Below are 24,636 nucleotides of genomic sequence, written 5' to 3' on the forward strand. Positions count from 1 at the left end.
CGCCACAGACACATCACTGAGTTCAGCTCCAATTTGGAACCCACTGTTGAGAAAGTAAAATTTCAACTCCTGCTGAATGAAGCTCGCCATGTTTCTGGCTCCTGCCAGCCCCATGAACTCCAACCCACCCACAGCAAGCGCTGCCTAAAGAGCAAGCGAAAGCATGCACTCACAAAAGGAGGAGAGTGTGAGAGCACATGGGGCAGGACAACAGCAGAAAGTGAGGAAGTACCACACGCGGAAGAGGGAGGTCAGCAAGTGAGAGGGAAAGTTCACGAGTGAGCTTTCCCATTTAGTGTAAAGTTTAAAAACATATTGCAGAAGCAGACACTGGTGTATTCCTTCCTAACAATTTATTCCAGGAACGGAAGTCGATAAGTAAGGCGACACACTGGCACAACGGTTAGCACTGCTGGCTCACAGCACCAGGGACCTGAGTTCTATTCCTCCAGTTTGGGTCACTGTCTATGCGGAGTCTCCACGTTCTCCCCATGTCTGCGTGGGTTTCCTCCAAGGTGCTCCAGTTCCCTCCCACAGTCCGAAAGATGTGCTAGTTAGGTGCATTGGCCATGCTAAATTCTCCCTCAAATGTACCCAAACAGGCATCGGAGCGTATTGACTAGGGGATTTTCACTGTAACTTCATTGCGGTGTTAATGTAAGCCTATTTGTGACACTAATAAATAAATTTAAACTTCAGAAGGGTCAGACGAATCAGTAGGCCGACAGACCCAAAACAGTACACCTGATAGCAAATGCCAATAGTAGATGCAGCTTATCTTTCCTGCCACTGATACGACTAGTTGGAGACAGCCAGTGACATTCCCATGTTGAGCAGGGTTAGAATATCTCTGATAGAATGGATAGCAAATTATTTACAGCAATGACTTACCTTTGATTAAACTCCAGCCCCCTAGTGAACCTCCTAATATTAAGGGGCATAAATCATTTTAGTGAGTCATTTTTTAAAATGTCAGTGTGAAGGGTGAAATGGTTATGTTAAATATTGCTGTTAGGTTCTTAAAATGCTTTTTGGCATTAACCAAAAAAAAGGGAAAATGGCGCAACTGCACAGTAACAATGCTCTCCGTGAGTCATACAGAAGATTTATGGCTTCTTTTTAATGTTTTAAGGGATGATCTCATGCCATTTGTACTGGGGAGATGGTCATGCAGTGATGATGTCACTAGACCAGTAATCCAGTGGCCCTGTAATGCTCTGGCCACAAGTTCAAATCCCACCAATTTAAAATTCAACTAATTAAAACATTCAATTTTTTTTAAAAATCTGGAATTGAAAGTGGCTTTCAGTAATGGTGGTCATGAAACTATTATAAAAACCCACCTGGTTCACTAATGTTCTTGAGGGAAAGAACTCTGCCATCCTTATTTGGTCCGCCCTACATGTGGCTTCAGGGCACTGTTCCCAAGTACAATGTTGGTCTTGTCAGTGACACCCACATCCCATGAACAGATATAGAAAAAATTGCACCAAAATGTCTTTGATGACTACGAGGTGTGTTTGAGAACACAATTCTGTCCATTTTTGCAGAAAAACAGCTAGTGAACCTTCAGTTTGCAGTCTCTAAACACAAGGGAAATTTTAATCTGACCAGTAACGTACGTGAAGTTTGACTGGAAAAATCTCCATCAAAGGAGTAGAATATTAAGAAAAAAAAACACTCTGACTTGGCAAACAACATTGGTGGGATACTCCCTGTAAACATGCTCCCTGATTAATAGGGTGAGATCGACCAGAATTCCCAACTCATCTGCAGGACCTAGATGCCATTATTTGCTCTTTTACAAAGAATACAAGCAAAAAAAAACACAATAAAAGAATTTGTGTGCACAGAAAATCACCAAGAAATTCAAAAAGAACATCACCAATTTAAAGCTAAATAAAACAGAACTCTCTACTGATAACTGGTTACACAACAGATTTATAACAAGGACACATTTTGAACGTTGCAAAACACTCAGATTACAGAATGTCTGGGGACTGAAAAGTGAGATCCAATTCCTTCTCACTGCCATATTTTATGAACATATTAACTAAAATAAATCAAAGCTACTTAGAAAAAGAAAACAAATGCATTAATAAATTAAGTATGGAACAATTTGCAGTTATGTATCATTTTTATGAAAATACTTCTTGCTTCACTGAGGCATAATAAGGAAAATAGGCAAACCAAAGGAAGGCGGATATATGAAGAGGGATGGTCTAAAGCTTGAAGAAAAGTTCCGCCTTCAAGAAGAGTGCTTTAGAAGGAATTCCAAAACATGGGAGCTGTCCATGTTTTAGCTGAAGGAATGGCTGTCAATAGTGGGAAGTTCAGAGCCAGAGCAAGAAATCTCTCCCAAATTAAAACATAGAAAACCACAGCACAAACAGGCCCTTCGGCCCACAAGTTGCACTGATCATATCCCTACCTACTAGGCCTACCTATAACCCTCAATCCCATTAAATCCTATGTACATCCAGAAGTCTCTTAAAAGACCCCAACGAGTTCGCCTCCACCACCACTGACGGCAGCCGATTCCACTCATCCACCACCCTCTGAGTGAAAAACTTACCCCTGACATCTCCTCTGTACCTACTCCCCAGCAACTTAAACCGGTGTCCTCTTGTAGTGACCATTTCAGCCCTGGGAAATAGTCTCTGAGAATCCACCCGATCTATACCTCTCAACATCTTATGAACCTCTATCAGGTCACCTCTCATACTTCGTCTCTCCAGGGAGAAAAGACCTAGCTCCCTCAACCTATCCTCATTAGGCATACCTCCCAATCCAAGCAACATCCTTGTAAATCTCCTCTGCACCCTCTCAATAGCTTCCACATCTTTCTTGTATGAGATGACCAGAACTGCACACAGTACTCCGTGGGGTCTGACTAGGGTCTTATAAAGCTGCAACATTATCTCCCGACTCCTAAACTCAATCCCTCGATTAATGAAGGCTAGTACACCATACGCTTTCTTGACCACATCCTCCACCTGCGAGGCCGATTTAAGAGTCCTGTGGACCCGGACCCCAAGGTTCTTCTGATCCTCTACACTGCTGAGAGTCTTACCCTTGATATTGTACTCTTCAGCCCATTGGACCTGCCAAAATGGACCACTACACATTTACCCAGATTGATGTCCATCTGCCACTTCTCTGCCCAGTCTTGCATCCTTTCTGTGTCACACTGCAACTTCTGACATCCCTCCAGACTATCCACAACAACACCAACCTTCGTGTCGTCGGCAAACTTACCAACCCATCTCTCTACTTCCTCATCCAGGTTATTTATAAAAATCACAAACAGCAAGGGTCCCAGAACAGATCCCTGGGGCAGTCCACTGGTGACCGACCTCCATGCAGAAAAAGACCCATCCACAACCGCTCTCTGCCTTCCGCAGGCAAGCCAGTTCTGGATCCACAAGGCAACAGCCAAATTAAATTCTTTAATTAGCTCAGAAGCAGCTATCTTTGTGCACTTTTAGACTGGCACACTCATGATAGCAAAGTTTCTTTCCTCCCTTGCGAACCTCTTCACAATGTTAAAGGCCACTATGCAGTCATAATAGTCTCCTCAATATCTCCTGATGTTTGGAACAGAATGGTGTGATTCCCAATAAAGGGCTGCAGAGAGAAATACAATGCATCATAGAGAGTGGCACCTGTGACTTTAGTTAGGGCTGGTTTGATTACGTGAGCGAATAGACTGACGAAATTCAAATAGAGGGATTGAGACAGGTGGCCTCGCTATGAAGTTGTTCAAATCTGAAATTCTAATCTATAAAATTATTTTATGTATATGTCACAATCCTATTCAGCAATAATCAGCTCCAACTCAATAAACTTAAAAATCCTATTGCCTAACTTTATCTGCAGTATGTATCCTGGTCATCAACATCCGCCCATTACATCCATCCACCATAAAACAAAAATAGAACATAAACCATCCCATATATGGTTTCCTCTTTGCTGCCAATGTAGAGTTACTTTTTAAATTGCATTGTATGCAGATTACAGCTAAAGAGCTCCTTCTATTAATTTTACCTTGTCCAAAATATAAAGGTTAGAATCACATCAAACATTCAATTATTTTCCTATCAACGGTAGATCCAATTACCTCTGAACAAAGGGAGAGCTTATCCTATGGGGGAATTAACAGACTGGGTATTTTAGTAACACGGCCAGTTTAGTTAAATTTGAACACTGACACGAGTATGTTTGAGAAGCAACAAGATAAAATTGCAATTAAACTGAAAGTGCCATTTGACCAAAATACAGCAAATGGGCAAATACTAAAAATAAACGATAATAAAAGTAATACTGGAATAATTCAGCATCTCCATCGCAGAGAGAAAAAAAATAAAACTAATTAAGTATATTAGCAAAACCGCCAGTTAATGTGAACCAATAGACACACAAACATTCCAGTCATGGCTTCCATGATCAACTTCAATAACGCAACTTCCCTCACCGTTTGAGTAATAAAACAAGGAACCCTTTAATAAGCTGTTCAAGTTCATCCATATACCTTTAACCTGGGTCAATACATTCAAAAAGTAAATGCTGAATATCTCCATTCTTGTTTTTGGCTGGGATTCTCCAGTGCTGCTGAAAGTGAATGGAGTTTTGGCTGGAACACCAGGTTCTCCATTCTCACTTGCAGTGGACTGGCCACAGACAAGGTTGGAGAATCCCACCTGATATCTTCTATTTGTAAAAACCAGTCTGCAACATGGTGTCAAGGGGAGGGAAAGCAAAGCAGCAGACAGCTCACCTGTCAAGTGCTGTCCTGCAGTGATTATGCCATGCATCAACACAACCTTATCCTTTGTTCTAGCTCCTTAAATTGCCATGAGAAAAGCTCAGTTGGTAAATCCATCTAAAGATTTTATTTATAAGTCACAAGTAGGCTTACATTAACACTGCAATGAAGTTACTGTGAAAATCACCTAGTCGCCACACTCTGGCACCTGTTCGGGTACACTGGCGGAGAATTTAGCATGGCCAATGCAGGTCTTTCGGACATTGGGAGGAAACCAGAGCACCTGGAGGAAACCCATGCAGACATGGGGAGAGTGTGCAGGCTCTGCACAGACAGTGACACAAGCCAGGAATTGAACCAGGATCCCTAGACCTGTGAGGCAGCAGTGCTAACCACTGTGCCACCATGCTGCCTGTCTATGTCTTCTTTGTGCCTGGAGTATCCAGACAGATCCTGGGGTGGGATTTCTCTTCCCCCGCCCCACAGCGTGTTTGCAGCTATGGAGGTGGTCCACAATTGGAGGCATTGGAATCTTCTTGTCCCAATGTTGTCAACTGGCTTTCCTGTTGTTCACACCCTCCGCCACTGGGTAATCCACACAGCAGGGAGGTCCCCTATTGGCAGGACCGGAAGATCTGCTGGCAGAAACAGCTGAAAAATTTCAGCTCACGTTTAGTCCTCAGTCAGTTTTGAGTTAATTATTTCAACTGTGATTTGACATGACAATTGGCTTTTGGGCACAGGAAAGAAGAGAATAGAAGATTCAGGAGTTCTATTCCTGCTCACTATCAAGTAATCTATGTTGACGAATGAATCACAGAATCTCTACAGTGCAGAAGGAAGCCATTTGGCCCATTGAGTCTGCAACAACTCTCCAAAAGAGCACCTTACCTTGCCCACCCTATCCCATAACCCTAAGGATCACACACTAAGGGTCAATTTAGCATGGCCAATCCACCTAACCTGCACATTTTTAAACTGTGGAAGGAAACCGGAGCACCTGGAGGAAACCCATACAGACACAGGGAAATCGTGCAGAGACCATACAGACAGTCACCCAAAGTTGGAATCAAACCTCAGTCTATAAATGAGTAAAATAGTTTAAACAGGACAATTCAGCTAAGCACCACCTTGGCATGTAGGACTAATTAATAGCTTTACACACTGGTCTTTTTCTGCGTTCTGCATGACCCTTGACCCCCCCCAAAACCGGTTTGACCCGATCTGCTCAACCTGTCTCCCATGGCTCATAAAAAGGAGGTTTTGATACATTGTTCTCAGTTTGACTATTAGTTGGTGATATCCGTTCCATGCACTATGCTTGAATTCTTTGAAATACTCACTGGGTCACATTTCCACGCAGACAGGAAGCTGTGGTTCTGTGGCGGCTTCACTAACACATCTGTACTTTGAATGCAGCACGGCCTGCTAGTCAGCTTTACTTCATCTTATTATTCACTTTTTTTCAAACTTCTTCACTGTTAAGTATTCTTTCTTTCAAACTTTAAATAAAAAGCAATGTATTCACTTGAATTCATATGCCTCTTACTAATTGAATTAAGGTTATGATTTTTTTCTTCAAAAACTAGCAAGATTAAAATTCTGGCACAGACTCAGTCTCAAGGTTGCCAATTCTGACAAAATGTCTGTAATTTAGTGGAACTCCTATGATGTTCTTACTAAATCAGAGGAAATATTATTTCCTCTGACCAATGTGCTGGTTTACACAATAAGGGTCACAACACCAGGTTAAAGTCCAACAGGTTTATTTGGTAGCAAACACCACTAGCTTTCGGGGCTCTGCTTCTTCGTCAGGTGGGCGGGGAGCTCTGATCACAAACAGGACATATAAAGACACACTCAGTTTACAGAATACTGATTAGAATGCGAGTCTTTACAGCTAAATCAAGTCTTAACAAGTGGCTTATTCCATGATGAACATTAAATCCCCTCTCTATGACTTTTACATTCTCAGGAATAGGCTCACAACATGCATGTCACTTCATAGAATCATATAAACCATTCAGTACAGAAAGAGGCCATTTGGCCCATCAAGCCTGCACCAACCACAATCCCACCCAGGCCCTATCCCCATATCCCAACATATTTACCTGCTAATCCCTCTAACCTACACATCTCAGGACACTAAGGGACAGTTTTAGCATGGCCAATCAACCTAACCCACACATCTTTGGACTGAGAGAGGACACTGGAGCAACCAGAAGAAACCCACGCAGACACAGGGAGAATGTGCAAACTCCACACAGACAGTGACCCAAGCTGGGAATCGAACCCAGGTCCCTGGAGCTGTGAAGCAGCAGTGCTAACCATTGTGCCACCGTGCTGCCCATTATTACCTTACTATTCTCCTCAATGAGCCAGTTGGCAGAGAGAATGGATAACTCAAATTAGTAAATACATGGCCAGATAAACAAATACTGAAAGAAGGATTATGATTTACGACATACAGGCAAAATTCCAGGGGGATAAATAGAGGAGGTGGAACAGAAACTGAAGGTCAGAAGATTAACAGCTGGAAACATATGCACAAGAGGGCCTCAAGTTGGGATGAAAAGGAGGGCAAATCTTCTCCACATGGAAAGGGAAGCTGAATCAGCTGCAGATGAATCATGAGAATGAAAGAGGGTGACAATGGAACAACAAATATGAAGGTTGGACAGGAGGCAGGATAGCAACAAAAAAAAAACAATTGGTCCTGACAGACCCAAGCAAATTATCATTCTCCAAAGGCAATACCGCCATTTATTTGGAGGTTTGTCGAGAAGAAGGGAAAGACCATAATATATTATCACCATCGAAATCAGTAGTAAAATTCAATGATACAGAAGAAAGGGCTGGGACTTTCCAGCCATGATGTGGAGATGCTGACACTGGACTGTAAAAAGTCTCACAACAGCAGGTTAAAGTCCAACAGATTTATTTGGTAGCACAAGCTTTCAGAGTGTTGCTCATTCTTCAGATGTGAAGTTTTTAGCCAGCACCCCACACCCCCACACACCCCACTCCCTTTTCACCACCAGTCCAACAGCCAGGATTTTCCAGTGCAACCCAAAGTCAATGGACTCTCCAAATTTTCCATTCCAGTGCATGATGAATCCTTCCCAAATCTCAGCCAATATCATTAAGTGTGACAAAATCGCGACAAAGGGGTTGTGGATAAAGTGGGAAAATGAGCTAAAAGGAGTGGGTGAAATTCAGTGACAGTAAATGCAAGGTATTGCTTAGGGAATATTATAAAAGGTTCAAAACTGATTCAATCAGGCACTGCCTGATATGAGAAAATACAAAATGTTAAAAGACTTGATCCACATTTAGTTTTGTTTAACCAACACAGAAAACAGAGTGATATGAGGGAAGTCTTTAAAATAATAAAAGGTTGGGTTGGGGTAGCAAAGAAGACTGTTCATCCTGATTGAGGGATCTAGAATGACAGGCCATAAATGATAGATTAAATATGGGACAGTCGTGGCAAAACAAGTTTCTTTGCACAAAGTGTTGCAAGACAGTGGAATGTATTTCCATACTGAATGAGTGAGGCATAAACTATGTCAACATTCAAGATTAATTGAATAGGGGAAGAATGAAAGAGAATGAGATATGAGAGAATTAGGTAGGCAAATGTGATCAGGTTCATTAGTTCTGTTTATGTGGAGGGTAAAACCAACATGGATTGTTTGGGGAAAATAGTCTCTTTCCATTATGTAATTTATTTCTTTTTGTGCATTACAGAAACTAGCAGAACACAAAACTAAGAACATGTGCTAACTGATATACTTTTGGTACACCAATCACAAAAATTACAGTTGTCAAAAGAAAATAGGTATTTGAGGCAACATTTAAGTAAAAGAATATTAGAATCACATAATATTCCCAGATTACCATAAAATGTCCTTTGAGAGGGGAGAGATGACCAGTGGTGATTTAACCTGAGGATCACCACCCCTCAGGTGAGGGGTAAGATCAAGAAGGCGGAGCCTTCATGAATAACCTCAACTCACACGGGAATTGAACCCACGCTGTTGGCGCACTTTGTATCACTAACCTATCATTCAGCCAACTGAGCTAACATACAGATTACAAGCAAAGAGTTGGGGAAGGATTGAAGTGATATAAACTCAAATTTGGATTCAGAAAACAGAACCTTTGAATATTCTGGCAAATCTCACAATGGAGGAATTGGAAATAGTAAAGAGTACTGTAAAATACCTCTGGAAGATGAAGTTTGCAGAATTAACAGACAGATGGTGGATGCAATTTAATCTAAGTGTGAGGTCACACACTTTTGAGAGGAAATGCAAGGAATGGGGGTGCACACAATAGAAAGACATTGAATGAGTGAGGCATAGGAATCTGGCAGTTCAAATGCAATAATCCCTATGCACACATAAGTGGAAAAATCCAACAAAAAGATTAGCAGCAATTTAGGCTTTTTCAGGGCAGAGTATGCAAGAGTGACAAATGACCAATATATACAAAACATTGAGTAGGCTACAGTCAGAGTATTATGTGCAATTTTGGGAAGTCCCAAAAGAAAACTTACTACAGTGATGAAGAAAGAAAGAAAGAATTAATTTAGATTTATACAGAGCTTAATGGCATCAGTTGGAAAATACTTCTGTCTCTTGATTAAACCTGCAATAGTCATTGATTTCACTATACAATTGAAACATTTCACGACCAGCGAAGTACTTTAGAAGTGTAGTCACTGTTGTAGCACAGGAAAATATGGTAACCAATTTGTACATAGAAAGGCCCCACAAACAACAATGAAAGAAATGGTCAGATAATCCTGGACATTAACACTTGCATTTGCTTGCATGTCAACTTGCCAGAATTGTCATGGACCATTTGTTTTTTTTTTAAATCATGCATATCCTTACCACTCCTCTGCTGTAAACAAAAAAACATGGTTTAGAAAAGATTACATTGGAATCATTATTTAACAGTGCTGGATGAGGGATCGATCCCCCCGCTCGTCTTCAAATCATAGCATCGGTTCCACCTGAGAAGGCAAATAAGACCAAAGTTTGACATCTCAACAAAGACATGGCACCTCTGACAGGGTATAAACTATAATATGCATTCATATCCTTGGAGTAGAATTTGAACTCACAGCCATTTAACACAGAGGCAAGAATGTCAACATTGAACCTAATCTGATACCCCAAAAGAGAGGTTATGGGATAGATTTACACGGATGATCCCAGTGATACTAAATTATAACAATGAGATGTAGAACTACTTGCAATGGAGCAGAGATGGACAAGTAGAGATTTGCTAAAGATTTTTAACATTATGGAGGATTTCAATAGTGAATAGGGAAAGGATAGGACTCCTCTGGTTTAGGAGTTCTCCAATAGGAGTAACCTAATTTAGAATGGACACTGGCAAGGTGAGAAGAGGTGAAGAGAAATTCCTTTATGCAAAAGGTTGCTGGAGTATGGAATACTTAGAGTGATGGAGCAAGGCACCACTGCATCTTTAACAGGAAAAGTGAGTACGTGTCTGAAATATAGAAAAACATGAGAAAGAGTGGTGGTTTGAGTTGCTCTGTACAAATCCCTGTATCAGTGCTGTAAAATTCTGATAATGAAAGAGGTAATTATTCAAGGATTGGCAAGAAAGACTCAAATGTTCCCAATTAATTCCAAAATCACACTAAGGTGACTTGGACTATTAAATTATCTTACCAGCAATCAGTTATATATATTGAAGATAGCAAATTGCCTATTACTTGTAGCATTGCCCATGATAATTTGAAGAACAAATGTATATTTTTAAACATCCAAATTGGTGATGATTAGATTCCAGAAACTTACTTCACAAAGCCATCTAGTGTCACAGCCTGTTATTGCACCCAATTGAAAGCAAACTTGGAAACTGTTGACATGACAATTTACAATGGTAAATGTTAACAGAAAAGCAAAATATTGTGACAACTGGAATTAAGTTGCTCAGGATATTATGCCAAATTGTTTTATAAAATATGTTCTTTTTTCATTGTGAACTTTGCAACATTAAATGGATGTGGTGGCACAGTGGTTAGCACTGCTGCTTCGCAGCACCGGGGAACAGGGTTCAATTCCAGCCTCAGGTCACTGTCTGTGTGGAGTTTACATGTTCTCCCTGTGTCTGCCTGGGTTTCCTTTGGGTACTCTGGTTTCCTCCCACAGCCCAAAGATGGGTGAGTTAGGTTGATTCGCCATGTTAAATTGACCCTTGTGTCCGGGGGGGTGGTGGTGGGGATTATGATCGATGTAGACTCGATGGGCTGAATGGCCTCCTTCTGTACTGTAGGGATTTTATAGTCCCTATTTTATCAATGACATTAAAGCAAAACAACATTGATTGAATCAGTTTTAAACAAAGACTTACTGTGTGCACTGTTTGATATTAACATTTGTATGGCAGTCAACTGATCACAACTCTGACATATCAAAACTATGCAAATCCCATATAACAAACTATAGCCTATTCTTCAGCCTTAAACTAAAAACATGGTTTGGTAAAATTACAAAATAAGAATGAGTTCTTATGGTGGCCGAGTGGTTAACACTGTTGCCTCACAGCACCAGGGATCCTGGTTCAATACCAGCCTTTGGTGACTGTTCATGTGGAATTTGCTCTTTCCCGAGTTTGCATGGGTTTCCTCCGAAGATGTGCAGATTAAGTGGATTGGCCACGCTAAATTGACGTTTAGTGTCCCAAGATCTGTTGGGTCGATGGATTAACCATGATGAATATGTGAAGTTACAGGGATAGGGCAGGGGAGAGGGCCTTGGTAAAATACTCTGTCAGAGAGTCAATGCAGACTTGATGGGCTGAATGGCCTCTTCTGCACTGTAGGGATTCTATGAAAATATATGTAGTGGAGCTTCCCAGAACCCGGTATTAGGAACCATTGATTTTCTTGACTCGTGCAGATGTCATAAAACTTGCAAGTATTGTGAACTGTGACAAGGATAGTGATAGACTTCAAGAGTACACAAACCAGCTGGTAGAATGAGAAGAAATTTAATGCAGGGAAGAGCTAATTGATACATTTTGGTACAAGGAGCAAGAAAAGGCAATATAAAATAAATACAATTCTAAAGGGTCTTTTAAGAGACTTTTAGATAAGTACATGGAATTTAGTAAGATGGGCTTACCTATAACCCTCTAATAATCTCTAAGGTAGGGACATGTTCTGCACTACTTTGTGGACCAAAGGGCCTGTATTGTTCTGTAGTTTTTCTATGTTCTATGTTCTAAAGGGGGTGCAGGAGCAGAGTGACCTGAGGGGACATGTGCACAAATCCCTGAAGATGGCAGGGCAGGTTGAGAAAAGGATTAATAAGATATGAGCTTTATAAATAGAGGCAGAGAGTACAAAAGCAAGCAGGTTATGGTGAACCTTTATGTAACATTGGTTCAGCCTTACATGGAGTATTTTGTCTAATTCTAGACATCACATTTTAGGAAGGATGTGAAGGGACTGGAAGTGTGTAGAAAAGGATTTCATGAAAATGGTTCCAGGAACGAGAGAGTTCAGTTTCATGGATAGATAGGTGAAGTCGGGACTGTTCCACTTAGAGGAGACAGTTGAGAGGAGATTTAATAGAAGTGTTCAAAATCATGTGGGGTCTGGGTAGAGTATATAAAGAGAGACTGTTCCTGTTGGCAGAGGTTCAAGACCAGAGGTCACTGGCTTAATATGAACGGCAGAGTTATGAAGGAGTTGTAAGGTTTATAAGCGATTCTATGGATTAAAAAGTATGATTCCATAAAATTGGGATTAAAAGTTAAAAGCAGAGGACATCTGCTGGACCAGATTCCAGAAGTTCCTAAATATGCCAATGCATAATTGTGTGCCCAAGCACACCAACATCCTGTGGCATAGGAATGGCATATCCTCTAGCAGAAGGCAGTTCCTGACAAACAGGAACTGACTTTTGCAAATCAAAGATACATCATCTTGGTTTGGCATTTAATATACCACAATCTAACAATGGATAAATTCAACTAAATTAACTGTTACTAAATCTGAGAAACTGAGTTTCAATCTTAAAACACAAATTAGCAAGGCAAAAAGCAAGGCAATTTCCATTATCTGTATCTCTCAGTATCCTGTTTGCTTAAAGGGCGTTGACTAGAATGAAGGATGGTGCCCAGCATGTGTGCTCAACATAAATTCCTGCTAGTTCAACTCTTCTATGCACATTAAAAACATACAGTAGGACTTTTAGATTCATTGGATTCAGTTCAGCATCTCTCAAGGTAAAGGCCAAGGTAGTGTAGCAATTATAGTTCTACCTTAATTGGGATAGGATTTAAGGCCAATTCTACCTTCAATATTGATGGAATCTCAAATATCTTTTTACAGCATTATTTAAACCTGGATTCTCTAAAGATTATATTTTATTTTACCAGAACTATCAATGTAGTGATTAAGTTATCATAAAATTTGAATTGCATGTTCAGTTCTTTAATAACCATGCATATAATTTAGAAAATGTATTGCCTCATGTAAATACCCTTCTGTATGAGCCCATCTCCATACACTCTTCAGTGTGGAGGTGGGTTATTCATGAAGGCCAGCCTTTTCAACCTTGCACCTTGCCTGAGGTATGGTGATCTTCAGGTTAAATCAGGTGGGCAGCATGGTGGTCAGCACTGCTGCCTCACAGCGACAGGGACCCAGGTTCAATTCTGGCCTCAGGCGACTGTGTGGAGTTTGCACACATTCTCCCTGTGTCTGCATGGGTTCCCTCCCACAGTCCAAAGATGTGCAGGTTAGGTTGATTGGTCATCTAAATTAGCTCTTAGTGGCAGGGGTTAGCAGAGTAAATACGTGGGCTTACTGGGATAGGGCCTGGGTGGGATTGCAGGGTCGATGGGCCGAAAGGCTTTCTTCTGCACTGTACTGATTCTATGAAATCACCAACAGTTAGCTCTTCTCCTCAAAGGGGACAGTAGCCTTTGGTTATCTGGGACTATGGTGACTTTACCTTTACATTATTGAGGAAAGATGCACAGACTCTTATAGTATCTGACTTGTCATAATCTGACTAAAACATCTTAAAAAGGCCAGCTGCAGGATGGTAATCTTCTCTGGTGATTCCTTTCCTTCAGGAAGAGTTAGATTTCTTCCTTAGACCCAGTTAAGTGTCTATGAGGTCAGTCTTTCTCAAACTTAAAGCAAGAGTGATCATCCAAAAGGTACACCTGAACCAGAATAGTCCCAAAAGGGACTAGGACTATAATCCACATCAAAAGAAGCAACGATGACATGAGAAAAGACCTTTTAAGATCTGGAATGCATTTGCCCAGAGTGTGAGGAGACAGACTGAATCATGTTCTTCAAAAAGAAATTGGATAATTATCATGAGAAAATATTTGCGTAGGACATTTGCTACAAGGAAAAAGATGTGAGTGTGGAACTAGTGGAATTTCTCCTGTGGAGAACCAGTATGGACATTATGGATAGAGTGATTTCCTTCTACCATTCTATGATCCTGAGAAATATCAACTTAAATACAACAGCACATCTTTGAACCAGCTGCTCCACCATCAGAATATCACAATGTCAGGCACAGTGAATGTTACATTCATGGGTTTATTGCTAGCCAGTTTCCAGGAAATACAAATAGGTCAGTTAACCCCTACAGCCTATTCTGCTATTCAATGACATAACAGTTGATCTGTATCCTAATCCAATCCATCTGCATTGGCTCCATATTCCTTAGTACCTGTGATTAGCAAGGATTGACAATCGGGTGCACAGGAGATTTAAGGCCTCTTATCGGTTACAGCAGCAATTGGAAGACTAAACACATGCTGCCCTCGGGATTCGAGACATTCCTGGTCCACAAGGTGAAGGAGCTGGAAGTCCAAATGATGAGAAACAAGATGTGCTGTGCAGGGATTGCTCACAATGTCTCCATTGAAAAGCACAAGACAACTATGGAGGGGGTAGCCCAGTTTGCAATCAGGATCACCAATCCCATTGCCAGGTTATTGGCACAGTGGTTAGCACTGTTATTTCACAGCGCCAGAGTCCCAGGTTCAATTCTGGCCTTGGGTGACTGTGTTTACATGAATTTCCCCCTACACTCCAAAAGTGTGCAGGTTAGGTTGATTGACCATGCTGAAGTGCCCCAAAATGTGTTGGTTAGGGGGATTGGTGGTGTAAATTCATGGGGCTAAGGGAATAGTGCCTGGGAAGAATGCTGCATTGGAGGGTCAGTGCAGACTCGATTGGTGAAGGGCCTCCATCTGTACTGTAGGGATCTATGATTATGTGGTAAAGAGAATGAATAAAGTGTTCTGAAAGCGACATCTCTTCAATAAGAGTTTCAAATGCAGAAAAAGCTATCAATCACATTTAAAATTAATTGACCTGCTTCTTTTTGTGGGAGAGAGTTTCATACTTCTATCAGCCTTTACTCAAGGAAGTGTTTCTGAATTTCTCTCCGAAAGGCCTGGCTCTGTTTTTAAAGGATAGCTCCCCTTGTCATAGACTGCTTCACATGGAAGAAGATTTCTCCCTATCTAACCTATCAACACTCTTCACAATCCTAACAACATCAATCGAATCACCTCTTAAGTTTTCAAAATCTATATAAATATCAAGTGTAGCTCTCTGCCTATGGCAGCTGTTATAGATTGCAAGAACCCTCTTGCCCTGATGATCACTATATCTTTATAAGGAGTGTGGAGTACAAGAACTCAATGCTATGTGTGATTTTTTTTTGGCTTGCCATCTTTAATAGCCATGATGTGGAGATGCCGGCGTTGGACTGGGTTAGGCACAGTAAGAAGTCTCACAACATCAGGTTAAAGTCCAACAGCTTTATTTGGTAGCACAAGCTTTCGGAGCGCTGCTCCTTCATCGGTTGAGTGAAGATTTGGGTTTACAAAAAGGGAACATATAGGCACAGACCCAATTTACAAGATAATGGTTGGTATGCGACTCTTAACAGGTAATCAGTTCTTTACAGGTACAGATAAGGTGAATGGAGAGAGGGTTAAGCATGGGTTAAAGGAATGTAAATTGTCTCAAGCCAGGACAGAACATAGAACATAGAACGTAGAAACATACAACAGTACAACACAGTACAGGCCCTTCGGCCCTCAATGTTGTGCCAAGCTATGTCCAAAGCCAAGATCAAGCTATCCCATTCCCTATCATTCTGATGTGCTTCATGTGCCTATCCAATAACCGCTTGAAAATTCCTAAAGTGTCCAACTCCACTATCATAGCAGGCAGTGTATTCCACACCTCAACCATTCTCTGAGTGAAGAATCTACCTTGGGCATCCCTCCTTCATCTCCCACAATGAACCTTATAGTTATGCCCCCTAGTAACAGCTACATCCACTCGAGGAAATAGTCTCTGAACATCCACTCTATCTATCTCCGTCATCATCTTATAAGCCTCTATTAAGTCACCTCTCATCCTCCTCTGCTCCCTCAATCTTTCCACATAAGACCTACCCTCCAAACCAGGCAGTATCCTAGTAAATCTCCTCTGCACACTCTCCAATAGTTAGTTAGTCTCTCCAATAACTCTGTCACAGTTAGTGAGATTTTGCAAGCCAGGCATGTCGTGGGGGTTACAGATAGTGTGACATAAACCCAAGATCTCGGTTAAGGCCATCCTTATGTACAGAACTTGGTATCAATTTTTGCTCAGCAATTCTGCATTCTTGTGTGTCGTGGAGAACACTTACCCGAAGATCAGAGGCTGAATGCCCGTAACTGCTGAAGTGCTCCCCGACAGGAAGAGAACATTCTTGCCTGGTGATTGTCGAGCGGTGTCTATTCATTCGTTGCTATAGCGTCTGCATGGACTCTCCAATGTACCATGCCTCAGGACATCCTTTCCTGCAGTGTTTCAGGTAGACAACATTGGCCGAATCGCAAGAGTATGTACCGGGTACCTGATGGATGGTGTTATCACATGAGATGATGGCATCCATGTCAATGATCTGGCACATCTTGCAAAGGTTGCTCTGGCAGGGTTGTGTGCTGTTGTTGTCACTGTTCTCCTGAAGGCTGCATAGTTTGCTGTAGACAATGGTCTTTTGAAGGCAAGTAGTGGGGGTATGGGGATGGCTTTGATGAGATGTTTGTCTTCATCAATGGCATGTTGAAGGCTCCGGAGAAGATGTCGTAGCTTCTCCGCTCCAGGGAAGTATTGATCGATGATAGGTACTCTGTCTGTCATGTCCCCAGTTTGACTTCTGAGGAAGTTGGTGCGGTTTTTTTGCTGTGGTACGTCGGTACTGTCGATCAATGAGTCAAGTGCTATATCTTGTTCTTATGAGGGCGTCTTTCAGTGAATGTAGCAATCCTCTTCATCTGAGCAGATCCTGTGTATACAGAGGGCTCATCCCTCCAGACGCTGAAAAACGCCTTCGTAACAGGATATGGGCACTCGACTCATCGATCGACTTGTCACAGCAAAAAACCGCACCAACCTCCTCAGAAGACAAACATGGGACACGGCGGATAGAGTACCCTTTATCGTCCAGTACTTCCCCGGAGTGGAGAAGCTTTGACATCTTCTCCAGAGCCTTCAACATATCATTGATGAAGATGAACATCTCACCAAGGCCATCCCCACACCCTCACTTCTTGCCTTCAAACAACCGCACAACCTCAAACAGACAACTGCCCACAGCAAACTACCCAGCCTTCAGGAGAACAGTGACCACGACACCACACAACCCTGCCACAGCAATCTCTGCAAAATGTGCTGGATCATCAATAGTAAAAAGTCTGACAACACCAGGTTTTAGTCCAACCAATTTATTTGATAGTAAACTCACTAGCTTTTGAGGGGATTCCCTCTTCTTCAGGTGAATGGAGAGAACTCAATCGGTTGGACTAAAACCTGGTGTTGTCAGACTTTTTACTGTGTTTACCCCAGTCCAACGCCAGCATATCCACATCTGGATCATCAACACAGATGCCATCATCTCACGTGAGAATACCATCCACCAGGTACACGGTACACTCTTACAACTCAGCCAACATTGTCTACCTGATACTCTGCAGGATAGGATGTCCCGAGGCATGGTACATTGAGACCATGCAGGCACTATGACAACAGATGAATGGACACCGTTCAACAATCACCAGACTGGAGTGCTCCCTTCCTGTCGGAGAACACTTCAGAAGTCAAGGACTTTCAGCCTCTGATCTTCAGGTAAGCATTCTCCAAGTGGCCTTCACAACAGTGGGGAATCACCGAGCAAAACCTGATAGCCAAGTTCCGCACACATGAGGACGACCTCAACCGGGATCTTGGGTTCATGTCACACTATCTGTAACCCCCATGACTTGCCTGAGCTTGCAAAATCTCACTAACTGTCCTGGCTTGAGACAATTCACACCTCTTTAACCTGTGCTTAACCCTCTCTCCGCTCACATTGTCTGCACCTGTAAAGACTTGATTACCTGTAATTCAACCATTCCAACCATTATCTTTAAATTGAGTCTGTGCCTACACGTCCCTGTTTGTGAACCCATCTCTTCACTCACTTGATGAAGGAGCAGCGCTCAGAAAGCTTGTGCTATCAAATACACCTATTGGACCTTAATCTGATGTTGTGAGACTTCTTTCTGTATCATTCATAGCAGAAGTGTTATCTTGTCACTTCACTACTAATAAATCATTTCCAAGAAATGCAACTTTTACAAAGCAGATGAACATTCTCTTCGACAAACACTTAATTCTAAATATTCTGTGAGATAATCGTACATTGAGAAATATGGATCAATCATTCCATTATTATCATACAAAGTATTTAGCCTATTTTTAATAAAAGCAGCATGTTAAACTCTGATTAACTCATAGTTCTGAACTTAAGTCATGGTAATGAGAGCTAAGAGACAGCAGAAAATGCACAGAGGTGTAACATTTGGTATTAACTAAAAGCACAGTACAATATATATCTCAGAGTAATACAAGGTAGTTTATTATTATCAAAATACATTGGTGGCTCATAACCAATTAAAACACCAAACATAGCTAAAATTCTGCAATACCTCATCATTGTGAAAAGGGATTATTAAAAATAATCCCTTTCCACATGCAGTTTTATTCTCAAGTCTCTGAAGGATAGCTTGGATTAATGACATAGCCTTCTGATTGAGCATTTTGACAGATTTTCCCAATATTGAACTGGAGAAAGTTGTGATTCAACCAGAACTTTGGAAGCACTCAGTGATTGGGAGCTTAGGAGTGAAGACCAAAAGGTATAATTAAAAGAGCAGTTTTAATGCTACATCCATGTTTATGTAAAAACATTTCAGTTGTACTTCAGTGCACCAACAAAATGCATTACGTATCTTATGTGATTTTCTACTGTCAGGAGAACAAGTCCAACATGATGTTTTGGCTTTTGAACCTCCAAAGCAGTCACAAAAAGGTTACAGTAGTTCATTTTGTTATTTTGAGAAAGCAGATCAACTCAACCATGGGTTTATGAGGAACCAGCAAGGCAAAGCACTCTTCTGGTGGGCTGTGCAGTTTGGAGCACAACTTGTGACTTGCCCAAAGGTTACTTACTACAACTACAAGTGAGGCAAAACCAAAAACAAACAAGGTGAGGTACATGTGTTTCTTAATCAGGTTGAAATTTGGTTCTTCCAGACTCAATCCATTTCCATCTTTAAAAAAGCTTCACTACTAATCGAATGAAAATTAAGGCACCTATAGTCTGCAGTACAAATCCTAAAGCCAAGTTAACACCATAACAAGGGGGTTTACTGTGTGGGCAGTCTGCTATCATAGACTACGATGATGGGATATTCTTTGGATGAATTATCCCCCACCACACACACACCTGGAGATTAGCTACGTATTAGCCATAAAAGTCATATCTGAAAAGCCTAATTTATTACACCTAAACAATGTGTTTATATTTTAGATTGGAAAAGTATACAAGCTTCTTTTTAGGGCTGGGTTGAAAATACTGGTGTTCTGTATAAAGCAAACACATCTTACCATTCATTCAGTCTAAAGATATCACCCATTTCAAGCAAACCCTGCCGATAAACCTTCACGACTTAGATTTCTTTTTGCACAGGCAACTCAGGCAAAACAGGCTGTCAAACCAGTTCTCAAATACATTAATTCAGCTTTTAAAAATCCATTCCACCATATTCGTCAAGAATTCAGAACACTTCAAAGCACAATCTGAATTAGACAATTGCAGCATGATGTAATTGTTGAAACATTTATTAGCAGCCTTCAGGGACAGAACATGAGCTATGGACACATCATTCAGTTCTGTTCCACAAACAGACATTGACAGCATACATGAAACTAGACACAAAGAAACAAAATGGGTGCGCAGAATGGAATATTGGAGAATTATTTTTCCTCTTTGTTAGCAAATTTTCCTTAACCTACCAGTTACACAAAGCCATGCTGAGGATGTGGGTATCCAATTTTCCATCCACCCCTCAACCCCCCCAACCACTGCAGACCATAGCTATCCCAACCAACCACTATTCTGCTGAGATGAATAACATTAGCAAAGAGGATTCAAATCAGAGCACGTTCTCGATTTCACATGGGATATATCCACTGAGATATCAAGGGAAAAGCAAACTCTGATCAGCTAAAAGGTTGGAATCATACAGGCCATTCAGCAACATCATGTTGCACTGGTGAAAGGAAAATAAAATAGCCACTCATTTTGAGTCAACTTTCCAGCAACTATTCCATTGCCTTGCAGGTCACAGAGCTTCAGGTGCAGATCCAGGTACATTTTAAATGAATTGAGCATTTCAGTCTCAACAATCAACTTTGGCAATGAATTCCAGACACCCACCACCCTCTGGGTAAGAAAGATGTCTCTTCATGTCCCTTCTAATCCACTTGCCAATCACTTCAAATCTATGCCCCCTGGTGCTTGACCCCTCAGCGAAGGGAAAGATGTCTTTCCTGTCTACCCTATCTCAGCCCCTCATAATTTGTATACTTCAATTAGGTCACCCCTTAGTCTCTTCTATTCCAAGAAAAGCCTGGCCTATCCAGTCTTCCTCTGTTCCAAGAAAAAGAAATCTGGCCTATCTATCTCTCCTCATAGCTGCAATTTTTGAGCCATGGCAACATTCTTGTAAATCTCCTTTGTACTGTCTCCAGAACAATTCTGTCCTTCCTGTAATATGATGACTAGAACTGTCCATAACTTTCCAGCTGTTGCCTAACCAGTATTTTATACAGTTCTATCATTACATCCCAGCTTTTGTATTCAATATCTCACCCAATAAAGGAAAGCCTTCCATATGCTTCCTTGACCACCTCGTCCACCAGTCCTGTCACCTTCAAAGACCTGTGGACAAGCACTCAAAGGTCTTTTCACTTCCTCAACCCGTCTCAATATCTCCCCCATTTATTGAGTATTCCCTTGCTACCCTCCCCAAATAAATGTCCTCTCATTTTTCCAAATAAATTCCATTTGCCATTTTTCTGCCCTTTCAACCAAATCATTGATATAATTTTGGAGCTAACTTCTTCACAATCAACTACAAGGCCAATTTTTGGGTCATTTGCAAATTTCCCAATCATGCTTCCCAAATTTAAGTCTAAATTATTAATATAGACAAGCAGCAATGGCCCCATCACTGAGCCCAGTGGAACACCACTGGAAACAATCCAAAGACATCCATCGATCATTACCCTTTATTTCCTATAACTGAGCCAATTTTGCTTCCAATCTGCTACCTTCCTCTATATTCCAAGAGATTTCCTTTTAAAGTTGAATTTTAAATTCTAACCGTGATTAACCAATTAATTATGAATGTTTTGAAGACACAGTGGTTAGTGTTGCTGTCTCACAGCTCCAGGGACCTGGGTTCGATTCCAGCCTTGGGTGACAGTCTGTGTTCACCCCATGCATGGGTTTCCTCTGGGTGCTCCAGTTTCCTCCCACAGTCCAAAGATGTGCAGGTTAGGTGGATTGGCCATGCTAAATTGCCCTTTAGAATCCCAAAATGTGTAGATTAGATGGACTAGCCATGGGAAATGTGTGGGGTTTATGGGAAAGGGCCTGTCTGTCAATCAGTGCAGACTCAATGGGCTGAATGGCCTCTTCTGCACTGCAGGAATTTTATGACATTGCCTTGTTCTATGATATACAAATGTGGTACCTCAAGCTCTGTCACCAACAGTAAAAGCAAAATTAGGCGTAACTAAAGCAAACCAGAGAATCAGAAAACTGGAGGATGATGAGATATAATTGTAGAAAGGAGTATACGGTAGGCACACAGAATACCTCATGGTGCTGGCAGAGGGGTTTGGAGAAAAGGACAATGATTTTGTGATGCATTGGGGTTAGGGACTCTGTGTGGGTTTACAACTGGTGGATGGGTGTGCGGGTTTACAACAAGGCGATGGGTGCTCAGGACACGATACAAGCTGCAGAGCTCTGGATAAGGTGGATCTGGAAGGTTGTTTAGGAGAATGTTCAAGGAGTTGAGATGGCTAAGAGATCTGAGATGAAGTAGGAACAGTGAAAAGTAGGTAGCTGGTGAAACCGGAAAGAAGTGTATGGTGAGTCAAGTCAATTAACAATTAGCAAAATTACAGAGTAGGAGGGGACGGGGGTGGGGTTCGGAATGGTAAAGAACAGAACACAATCCCTGAAACACTGACAACTCATCATAAGATAGTAATTACGTTTAGGCTGAAATGCGGCCCGGAAAGCATCCACAGAATGGACTGCAGTGACTGTCAGCAATAAAAACAACTCGTCTTCATTTTTACTGTAAAAGCACTTTACAGTAGACCTAGTGATCTCACTTCGAAATGAAAACTCGGACGATATTTATAAATTGTTTCAAATGCATTTAAACATCTCTGAAATCTTGGTAAATTTCGTTTCATAAAATAACTCCCTTATCTATCATTCCATACAATTGTTGGATTTCTCCCTTTTTTACCAACCTGGACAGAGTTAACTCTTATGGAAGTACAAATGTACAGACCGCATCAGAAATCAGGAAATGTTCCAAGCAATGCAATTTAAAGAGATATTACCATTCATTGTTGGATTTTTCCTCCCTATTTAACAACCGGGACAGAGTTCCTCTTAAGAAAGTGTGATTAAGTATACACAGCATGTCGAAAATCAGGAAATGTAGTAAACATTAAACTTGCAGGGGTGTAGGCTCCACGGTTGAGCTCGGCATTAATAGGTTTCCAAATTGAACTCAGTGCAAACACATCATGACAAAACATAAAACTTTCTCCCCTCCAACAAATACAACTGCTGTACCTTATTATACAGGGAAGACAGTGGGTCCTTGCGATGTTGAACTGCCAGAATCTGCTGTCAATTCAGAGGAGTTGTGGAACATGACTTTTGTTGGCATGAGGAACAGTCCCGAGGGCCAACAAGTCAAAACCAATAAGCGTTCTGCATCCGGATCCGGGTAACACCTTTCCTTCACTCCCTTACTAAACACGAACTATGCATCCCCGTCAGAAAATGGAAATATGGCTCACCGGTGAAAACTGGCCACAAAATATATGCAAAGTGCAGTCTCGCTTTATCCATTTAGCCCCAGCTAATGCTGTCAACTTGCACTCGGTCCAAACTTTCAGAAGTGTAACTTTCTTTCGGCAAGCTTCCAGTTACTTTCGTGGAAGGAGTGTTTTATATTGTGAAACACTGGTTCTGAATCCCTCTGATCGGAGTATTGCACAATGACAGGGTACATTCCGCCGCTTGCTGCTGAATTCAGAGTGGTTGTAACTCCGCTGTCAGAAAGGTAACAGCCCCCGGTTAAGGTGCAGTGTGCAGAGCAGAGGAAGGTAGCCCCGGACTCGGAACATTTCCCAGGGCAGCTCTTGCTTTGTACCCGCTGGGGGAGAGAGGCTTACACACACACACACACTGCCACGTATTGCCAAGAAACCTGATCAGAACCTCTCGATCGATTCCCACTTTAAATTTAAAGCCGGTTATCCCGGACTAGCTCGAACCATTCCTGCATTTAAGCATTTTGCGCTAACCCCACCTCAAAAGCCAGATTGGCAATTTATTCCCATACCCTGCCTATGAACTCTCAGTAATCTGACGCTATCAGGAGCTGTGTTCAGGTTACTGTTTTTTTTTTATCGAATTCAGTTCTGATTCTGTGCACCTTCGCTGTGGGGACCTACAGACAGCAGCTCCCGTTAACAGCTGAACTACAGCAGGTCGGGGATCGTTCAAGAGAGAAATAAGTTCTTTGTTACTGAAGGGAGTTTTGGTCATAATTTCTGCCACTCTCGACTGCATCAAACCGTTGAAGGTCAGGGTTAAACATTTCCAATGTTTACAGTCAAACCAAGGCAGCTAGTCTGCCTCAAAACTGTTCCAAGAAGTGAGGTCTACTCGGAAGTAGCTGCATCGGTTTGATTTAGTGCCATGAAAGCCTTCTAGTCAAGCTGCCCTTACCCACAAGATAGTCCTCATCAGCTGCGCCCTGAGTTGGGACACGGTCTGCCAAATGTCAAAGGTAGAATTAAGCACCATCCAGGCATAAAGCGCTGCAATTAACAGCTTAAAAATTGCACTTTCCCTTAATCCCAAATCATCTCCTGCGCCAGCCTGAATGCTGCCACGACCAACATTTATCCACTTTTCAGGACATCCGTGTATAGTCTGATAAATGCAACTCCATACGCATTTCACATTCACCCTTACTTCCAGCGAAAAAGGTTTGAATCGCATGTGAGCTTGCCCACTGTAGCACTTGGGGCGGTTTTTAAGAAATAACCTTTTTTTGGAAAAAAAGTTATTCAACGGCACTGCTGCAGAAAAAAAACAATGATTTAGTTGCAACTTGACCGATCAACCGCTTAT

At 41.6% G+C, this 24,636-nt stretch overlaps 1 protein-coding gene across 1 annotated transcript in view; it reads right to left on the reverse strand.

Annotated features, from left to right (window-relative positions):
• slc12a8 (solute carrier family 12 member 8) overlaps positions 1-23,671 on the reverse strand; it is a 131,701-nt gene extending 108,030 nt beyond the window's left edge. Inside the window, exon 1 of the mRNA XM_080199238.1 lies at positions 23,062-23,671. The gene's annotated coding sequence lies outside the window, so the exon portion shown is untranslated. The remainder of the gene's footprint in view (positions 1-23,061) is intronic.
• Positions 23,672-24,636: the final 965 nt, after the last annotated feature.

This window comes from Carcharhinus amblyrhynchos, chromosome 11, assembly GCF_965287045.1.
Source record: "Carcharhinus amblyrhynchos chromosome 11, sCarAmb.v2.hapA, whole genome shotgun sequence".
Taxonomy (NCBI): Eukaryota; Metazoa; Chordata; class Chondrichthyes; order Carcharhiniformes; family Carcharhinidae; genus Carcharhinus; species Carcharhinus amblyrhynchos.